The following is a 9,133-nucleotide window of genomic DNA, read 5'->3' as shown; positions in this document are numbered from 1 at the left end:
GTGTTCGTTTTTGCAGAGGCTGAACCTTTTGCATTCAACACAGGTGTCGGTAAAAGCTCTGAGAACCAAGAAAGGAGAAGGCATTATTGTTGGAATATTTTCTAACATGAGTGTCCAAGAAAAGAAGATACATGGACATAGTAGATGCAGTTTGACAAGAAGAGAACCCCCTGATGTATAAGAAAAGTGCAACACAAGCAACTATAATGCAGAAAAGCTATTTTGTTTAAATTAGTTATTAGTATGAAATAAACAGAATTAAACACTAAATAAATCATAAGATCTAAAGTCATTTGGGCAATAATCAATCACAATTTTAGCAGGGTAATGCAAAATTGATCTACCCATTTAATTCCCAGACAATTTTCCAAAAAAATCTATTTTATAAAAAATAATTTGTGTTTTATTTTTGCTTGAACACTTCCACTTCCGAACTGTCCCATTCATTCCATCTAGCTTATTCTAATCAGCTCAAGAATTCACCTGTTTCCTGCAGCAGATCAGTCTGTTGTGGTCATTTTCACACTTCTGCCTTAAGTTCCTGTTCTAAATAAGGCTTTAAACATCAGATGGGCTTTTTTTGCCCGCTCATCTGTGAGAAAGTCTGACCTGAGCGTATCTGTTTACTATGTTATTTTGAATAAGGGATAACAGATTGTGTGACTGAGCGGAAGGATTTACCGTCTTAGACTCAGAATTTAGTGTTCATTGTGGAAGCTGTCAAGATGAGCATTGTGTTCAGGATAAAGACGACAAAAACTAAAGCCTCAAGGATTTATAAAAACAGGAAGGAAAAAAGGGCAAACTTGAAGAGTAGTTTATTTTAGATTTTTTATGTTAGCTGGTTTCCCCTCTAAACCTAAAGAACGTATAGGAAGAATCAAAACTGTTGGAAAAATAAAAGGTCAACACTATTAACATAGAGCAGACTGGCCTTTTGCCCCCACCACAAGTTCAAAGGCGGCATGGCGTGGAGACGTGGCGTGGCTGGGGGTTGAGTCTTTAAGAGGAACAAGAAGTCAGTTGTGAGGCATGGGCAGAGACGTGACAACGGCAAACAATCCGTGATGAGTCGGAACCAGGTTGGCACATTTAATTAAAGATCCTGACGACAGAGAGGTAGACGTGAATATACAGAGGACTTGAGGTAGGTGAGAAAACACTTCAGAAATAAACGTGTACAAGAGACCAAGTACTGCACCAGAGAAGGCAAACAAGCAATATGCAGGAACAGCCTAAATAGAGATCCAGGGAAGCAGGGCTGATGAGATGAGTGTAGACAGCTGAGTCCAACCAGGGGGAATCACACTTGGGGGCACCACAACACTTGTATCTTTACAGTACATGTTAACTATCATTTTATGCATAACCCTTGTGCTGTCTTAGATGACCCCACCCTTGCATTGACGTGTTATTCTTACCATGACAAAGGTGGATAAAGGTGGAAAGATTTCATGTAATCCATGGACACCAGTGAGGTTCACAAATCATTGAAGAAAAAAGGTTCAGCGCACTGTCTAGTGGGTCTAGATGACCCAACTCCCAATGTTAAAGTGCCTAGGATAGCACAAGGGTTAAAGTTGCATGTCTGAGTATTTCCTTATTTAAGTTGTTATGAATCAGGAACAGACAAAAAAATGTCGCATAAAAAAGGGCTTATGTGTTGTGTAAAAAATGGCTGCTCCACTCCATTTTGATGCATCCACTTGTAGACAAATAGATCCATGTACGTCTCCGTTCCCTCATCTGAGCTGGTATCTAGCTCAAAACTGGACGGCTGGATAGTTCAGAAATCACCATTTTTGTTGTACCAGCAATGTTAGGTTGGTGTTGTGAGGGGCTGTAAGCTAGTGGGAGAGAGTGAAGGCTCACTCCTCACAACCCCCCCCCCCCCCCTCCCCCCTTCAAACACACCACCACACACACACATACACATCTCAGAGGTGAGTTTCTGACGAACTCCTGCTGCTTTGCAGAAACCATGTAATAGAAAACAACACAGATTTGATATTGTTATTTTAGCCAAAAACTGCATAATCATCATTAAAAGATCACTGGGAACACTTTGACAATAGATCAAAAGATGATTTGAGTGGGACTTTTGTGCACCTCACATGTGGTCTTCCTACACCATCTAAAAAGTTGATACAGTAATGTTCAGTAAGAGTCGTTCACTTTGAAATTTGACTGGATTCTCCAAGCTGTTTTACTGTCAGATTTCCTGCCAGCCCAACCACTTTGGAGATCAAATACCAAAGCAGCGACTGGATGCCAAAAATGAACTGTATATATAGAGCAAAAGCATCCCAGAGGCATTGCAGGCACAAGTTCTGGGATGCCATGGTGCCTTCTAGTGGGACCATGGGTAGCTCACATTAGAGGGTTGCTCTGTTGTTTGCATGTCAAAGATGGTTTATTCTAAGACAGGTTGATGAGAAATTTTCACACGTTTTCTTTACCTCTGGCTTGCATTCAAAGTAGCTGCAAAAACACAATAAAAGTAACAAAAGACTGGACTTATGGACATGCTATAGTTTGATAGATACGTTTGTTCCCATACTAAATCTGGTTTACTCAGACAGAACCAAAGAGCACACTGACCTTGACCCTACGCTATGATGACAGATGCAAGGCTCATGACTACTAAACACTAAGGCTTCGTTCTCAACAATTGTGATTCATGTGGAGGGGTCTCAATTATCAATGATAATGTAAAGATACAAGAAGTTCTGGGGTGGGATTTGAGTTGCTGCCACAGCAGGATTCACAAGCAGCGAGGTGTGGTGAAAATAAAACAACTTAACTTGGGCGAATATTTGCATTGTCAACCAATGAGGAACTTTGCTTTTTTGGTAGTGAGGTGTTGTTGATGTGATCAGCAGGTAAAGTCCAAAAACAACATGGAGGAAAAGCAGATTCTTGCTGCTGCTTTTCCTCCTGGGTTTCTTGATGTGTTTTCATATTCATGTCCAAATAAGAACAAAAAGATCCAATCTTTCCTAGTTTTTATTTGTATTTATCCATTAACTAGTACTGGACAATGAGACATCAAACAGGGCCCCAAGGAGGCAAATGTGGCATCACTCAAACCAGCTCCCAAAGTAAAAAGTGAAACTCACCATACTGGGAGTGTCTCTGAATTTCTTGTGATCACAGACACGGCAAAATGCTAGCAGTCGACCTCTGATTGGAAGATTGCAGGTTCGGTTCAAGCCTTGCCCGCCCATGTGTCAAAGTGTCCTTTGGCAAGACACTGAACCCCACATTGCTTCTGGTGGTTACGGTGTACAACAGCGGAGCTGCCATCAGTATTTCAATGTGTGTGCATGCGTAAATGTGACGGGTTGGGCTCTTAGTGCTTAGTGCTGTGAGAACACAGCATAAAAAGAATTTGTAAAAATTTTAAAATTTATGTGAGTCTTTGGAAAACCCTAGTTACTAAACTATGTTAGTTCAACCCTTTTGCACCAAGGCTTTAGCTCCAGTATACTTCCTTTTGACTACCATAATTCTTCAACCGTTGACGCAATTAACTTAACTCCAGTGGATTCTGAAGCAGAGAAAAGCAGCCTTTGCACTGCTATACAACACTGCACAGCAGGGAAATGTTTAGACAATCCATGTAAATCGCTTGATTCTGTCACTGAGAAAAGTGGCTTTGCATGTTATGTAACACTATACATTAGAAATGTGTTCCAAATTACAATTGCAAAGCAGATATGTCAGGCCCCTTTTCTCTGCGTCAGAATCATAGTGATCTTGTAAATAAACGGTCAAAGGTTTATGGTACGTCAAAGAACCTGTTTTATATAGGTGCAACATCTCCTGTGTTACAGGATTGAAGTTTCCCACTTGCCACTCATTTCTTTTTTGTTAATTTTTTTTTATCAAATGGTACACTGCATACATTCAACTGTGCAGAAGGATGGACACTAATAAAATATCTGACTTTTTATTGTTTATACATTTTTGTTAAAGTACAGTCTTAAACGTTTGACCTTGTCATTTTATCTCCTGTATAGAATGCCTTCGGCTCTCCAAATGTACATTAATCTTCGATCGCGAGCAGACCTTTGTTTGCATTCTTTAAAACTGGACTTGTTTTTCTTTGAAGGGTTGAACTTTAGGAGTTTAAACATGAGAGAAAAGTACAACAATGTTCATGTCTGTCTCAGAAAATTGTATAAAGTATGCAGTGGGGGCTTTACAGCCTCAAAACCTCTGAAATTCTACTTTGTGCATTCCACCTATTGCGGGTCGTTTGTAGAGCGTATCCTTCGCGATAAACAAGATAACACTGTACTTTGTAAAACCTTTTTTTTTGTCATTGTTTTATGTTACTGTTGTGGTTGTTTGTACATTTAAACAAATATAAAATCACCTATTGTACACTCAAACATATACAATACCAATGTCCTGAGAGGACATATTTAACAGTTCTGGAGAGTGCTACAAATTCTTTTTTTGCAAAAAAAACAACACATTTTTAATTAAATTGTATTGTAACAATATTTAACCAATATATTCGACTTTACACAAACACAAGCATGCCTTGCTATCATGCACTGGCAAGTGTTCTATCAGCTCCTTTAATCATTGGTTTCTAAAGAGCAGACTGGAGAGTGGGATCTTCATTTGTCTCAGCCGTTTCTCATCTTTCTGGAGCACCAGACTCCCATCGGACAACAGGTTTTGTTGCATGCCGTACCTCTGATGTGCTGAGCTGGTGGCAGCCACCAGCGCTCAGAAGTGCTTATTTGGTCTGACAAAAACAGCATAAAGCTTGCCAGTCAGAAAAACGGTTCTCAATAAGCTTCAGGCTGAATGTAGTGCCCAGCTTCGTTTTTGCTCTGTGATCACATTATGGTTGAAACATACCAGTTTGTACTTCTTTGACAGCCAAGCAGGCTGTACTTCAACTGTCTCACCAAAAATAAAATGCTAGAGAGACAAACCTTATAGCTAACAGAAGCCAAAGGTGTACTGTCATTCCAAAAGTATTAATTAGTACTAGATTAGTTGGAGCCAAGGCTATTCAGTCCCCATCTGACCCTTGTAAAAGATGAATGAATAATTGGATCTTTTTGTTTAAAACAAGGATATCTACTTGTTTTAGCGAAGCGTTTTTGCACATCCATAGGTTTGCCGGCACCTTTTGCCCTTTAAAATAAAGATTTCAATCTTGTATTTTGGTTTTCTTTGGTATATTTTTATACTATTTCCATAAAGGCAAGGACTTTTTGTTAAGAAGGTGAAAAAAAAACATATTTTAGAAAACAAATATGTTGATAGTTTTTACACTGAAGGTTTGCTGGTGGGATTTTTGCTCGCTGAACTGAAAATGCTTATCCTTGGATATTTCACATAAATACGCGGAAAAGAGACATTAAGGCTTGAATTTTTTGTTTTGATTTTTTTGTTATGAATACAACAGTAGATGCTTTCATGAAAAGGTTTAATAAAAAGAACTACCATAAAAATGTGCATGGGCATGTATTCCTGCAGCTAAGGGGGACCAGTCTGAAGAACAAAGAAAAAAAAATGTTTATGACCTCTGCATATTCTTGCTCTCTAATAAAGGGTATGCAATGTTTTTATCTTTTAGAATGTCTTTAATCAGACAGCCAAAAGACTTTAAGCTTTAAGCATGGCAGCATCTATTTGTCTCTTTTATCAGTAATATACAGGCTTTCAATGGTATTTTTTTTATTTAATCTTTACTTGTGTTTAAAAAATAGTAAGCTGGGTTATTATTTTTAACACAATTGGTAAAGAATTCAACAGACCAACTTCTCACTGAAACATTTTTTTTATTGGTCTGGTGCAGGAAGCCTGTTAGTGTTCTGTATGAAGTTTCTCACAGGCTAACCAAGTGGCAGGATGTAGCTTGAATGCAGGGAGTCGATACTGTTCGAGTTAAGGTAATTTGAAGCTGGCATTACAGTTCTGTATTGTGGTGGTAACATAAACCTTTAAAATAAATGTACTAAGTTGAAATTCTGATCTTAATGTCTGGCAGCCAGACTACCTCACACCAGGCAAGTGTTTGCTCAATTTTTGTTCTGCAGGAACATGGTCTTTCTCCCACGGCCAAAAGAAAGGGTTGGATGGTCAGTTGGTGATTGTAAACAACTGAATGGATGATTGTTTGTCTCTGTGTGGTCGTGTAATATGGCAAGCTGTCAAGGGTGGACCCAGCTTCTTGCTTAATGACAGATGGAGCAGAGACCAACCCCCTCCAGGAAATACAAACCATATAAAGGAGGTTTAGGAAACTGAACAAACTTTGTGACAGATTTTCTCCAATACCTTCATGTCTTATGTCCTGTTCAACTTGGGAAAAACAGAAATTGCAGAACAGGTTATTATTTTTCTTAACATAAAATGTTTTTTGCTTTTGCAAATTATCCCCCTAAAATAATTAAATCTATTTAGCAGGAATAGACTTTTACCTAGTATACTGTTTCTGCATGAATAAAAATTACTACAATTATTCATTTGGACTGGATTAGACCCACTCCAATGAAAATCCTGTTTTCTGTGTTTTTAACACGTTCTTGTTGCATTTTGTCTATAAAATGCATAAAATATATAAAGAAATTTTTAATTAAAATTTCATGTCTGAGCATTTCCTTATTCAAATTGTTGTGAATCAGGGGCAGACGAAAAAATTCTGTTGGAAAAAGTTTGTAGCAGCGATGTAGGTGCTACAGTAGGCGGGCCACAAACTCCCTGCTCTGCTCCATTCCGAGCCATTTGGAGACAAATAGATCATGTACATCTTTCTTTTTCCTCGTCCGAGCTGGCACCTGCCTCAAAAGTGTAGAGCTGGATAGCTCTGATATTGCTCACCATTTTTGTTGCACCCGTAATCTTAGGTTGGGGTTATGAGGGCCTGTAAGCTAGCAGGACAACAAAGGAATGATGGGAAGTGGAGGGAGGCTTGTACCGCACTAATACTTACGTCTAACAAGTCAGAGGCAAATTACTACCACTCTAAAGAAACTATGTCCTTAAAAACACACAGGTTTTTATTTTTTTATTTTATGTATAAACGGCATAATCATAATCAAAAATCAGTCGGAGTGCGTTTAAATTGGATTAAAAGATGATCGGAGTGGGACAACCGCTGCACCCATTTAAAGAAATGGCAAATTGGTTTGTTCAACACCAATTCGCACTGCGACAGTCAATACAAAATTAGTTTGCTTGCAAGTCTTACAACTGCATGAACACACCAGGATATCTCTTTACAAATTAGTTTAAAAAAAAAGCCACAAAAAAATAAAGTTAGAAATGCTCCAAAGCATTTCTTTAAAGAATGCAGCTTGTCATGTCAACTGACTTCTCTTTTATCAAGGTTTTGTCCTCCTCTTGTTTTTTTGATGTATGCAGTACGAGCTGTAATTGATTCCACTCACTTCTAAAATGCTTTAGCCAACAATTCGCACCTCAATATGCAACCGTGAACTTTCTCAACCCAGAGCATAATGGAAAAAGTTGCGAGTCTCGTGAAGCGTGAATTATCACCTGGTTTTTCGAATAACACTGCTGGCACTGGAACACGCAGAGACAATAAGCGAGTCCTTTGTTGTGAGAGAAAATAACACTTGTGATGAAGTTATGCAGAGGAACTATTTCTGCAAGACCATAAACTCTAAATGTGTCAAGAAGAAACTTTTTTCTTTTTTTGTGCATGTATAGTCAATTAGTCAGAGGCTAAAATGTAATCAAGGTTAGTTTCATTGTCAGTCTTTTATATTAATCAGCAGAAATCAATTTCTACAGGTGCAAATAAGATGGTTTAAAACAAGAGCACAAGAAACAAGGACAGGTGTGTTTTTTCTCTAAAATGTATATGTCAATGTCAGTTATTATCTGCTGCACATTCTTGGTGTTATTTGTGCTCAAATGTCTTTAAAGTGATACAGAAACACCTAGGTGGAAAAGGGTTTTGCTGCTGATGGAAAGTCTTTGAAAAGCATGTTCAATTAAATAAATAAAGGCTGTGTTTGTTCTGACAATCTCCTGATTACTTGGATTCACAGATGTTTGCAAGATGAAACAAGGCACAAATTTGGCTTGACAAGCAAAAAGGCATTATGCATGAGAAGGAAATGTGTTCATGGTATGTTTTCTCTTCCTCTCAACATAATTACATGGATGCTTCCCCTCATATCATATTTCTGAGAAAATAAAAGTCAAAACTGACAGGGCTTTCTTTGTTACTTTTGGGGTTTGTGATTTTGACAAGGCTGCAAAAATATGAGGAAACTTTCTTTACCTTGAACAAAGTAAGCCATATTTCTAGCATAATTCAATTTTTTAAATTTTTTTTATTATAAGACTATACTAGAAATTCAACTGAACAAAAATTCCATGACCCATTAAATTATTTCCATTTAAAATAAAGCCCAAAATGGGGGACAAAATACACAACAACAGTTCTTTCACGCACACAAAAAAACACACACAGCTTAAACAACCAAATGCAAATGGTAACCCAGAAACAAAAAAAGTGCCTGAAGCAGGGAAGTCACGAAAGATAAAACAAAGTGACTGTGTTCTTTGCACTAACAGTATAAACATAACCCGAGATGTTTTTCAAAGTCAGCTCCAGGCTAAAAAGTAATTTGTTTAATGGTTTCCAACCAGCAGTAGGCCAGCACTATTTTTAAAAAGGGATACTGGCAGAATGACCACACCTTCAGCACACCCAGTACATCTCACCCCGGAATGCGTCCCGCGAGGCCTCTGAAAAAGGTGCAGCAGCACGCTTTCAGAGCCTGCCGTCTGAATAAAGGGCATTAGAATGGGATGACTTTCCAAAGCGCCAAATGGTCACAAGCCGGGGACAATAAAGGAGGCCACGCCGGAGCAGAGTAGAGGAGAATAAAGTGCAAGAGGGGGGGTAAAGACCCAGACCACAGAAGCTGAATTTCAGTGTATATCTGTTTGAATCAAAGGCCGCTGCACCTTCAGTTCACTCCTTTCATGTCTTTGTCTGGTCACTACTGTCGCTGCTCTCCACGCTCTTGGAAACTGAACACAAAGACTACACCAAGATGAAGTGGAGCTTCCAGCAGCAAAAGACTTTCAGTGGACCTCTGCTACCACCCAGAGGTTTCTGAAA

Source organism: Oryzias latipes, chromosome 12, assembly GCF_053564925.1.
Source record: "Oryzias latipes strain Hd-rR chromosome 12, Olatipes_Hd-rR_3.1".
Classification (NCBI taxonomy): Eukaryota; Metazoa; Chordata; class Actinopteri; order Beloniformes; family Adrianichthyidae; genus Oryzias; species Oryzias latipes.
This window is presented reverse-complemented; position numbering follows the sequence as displayed.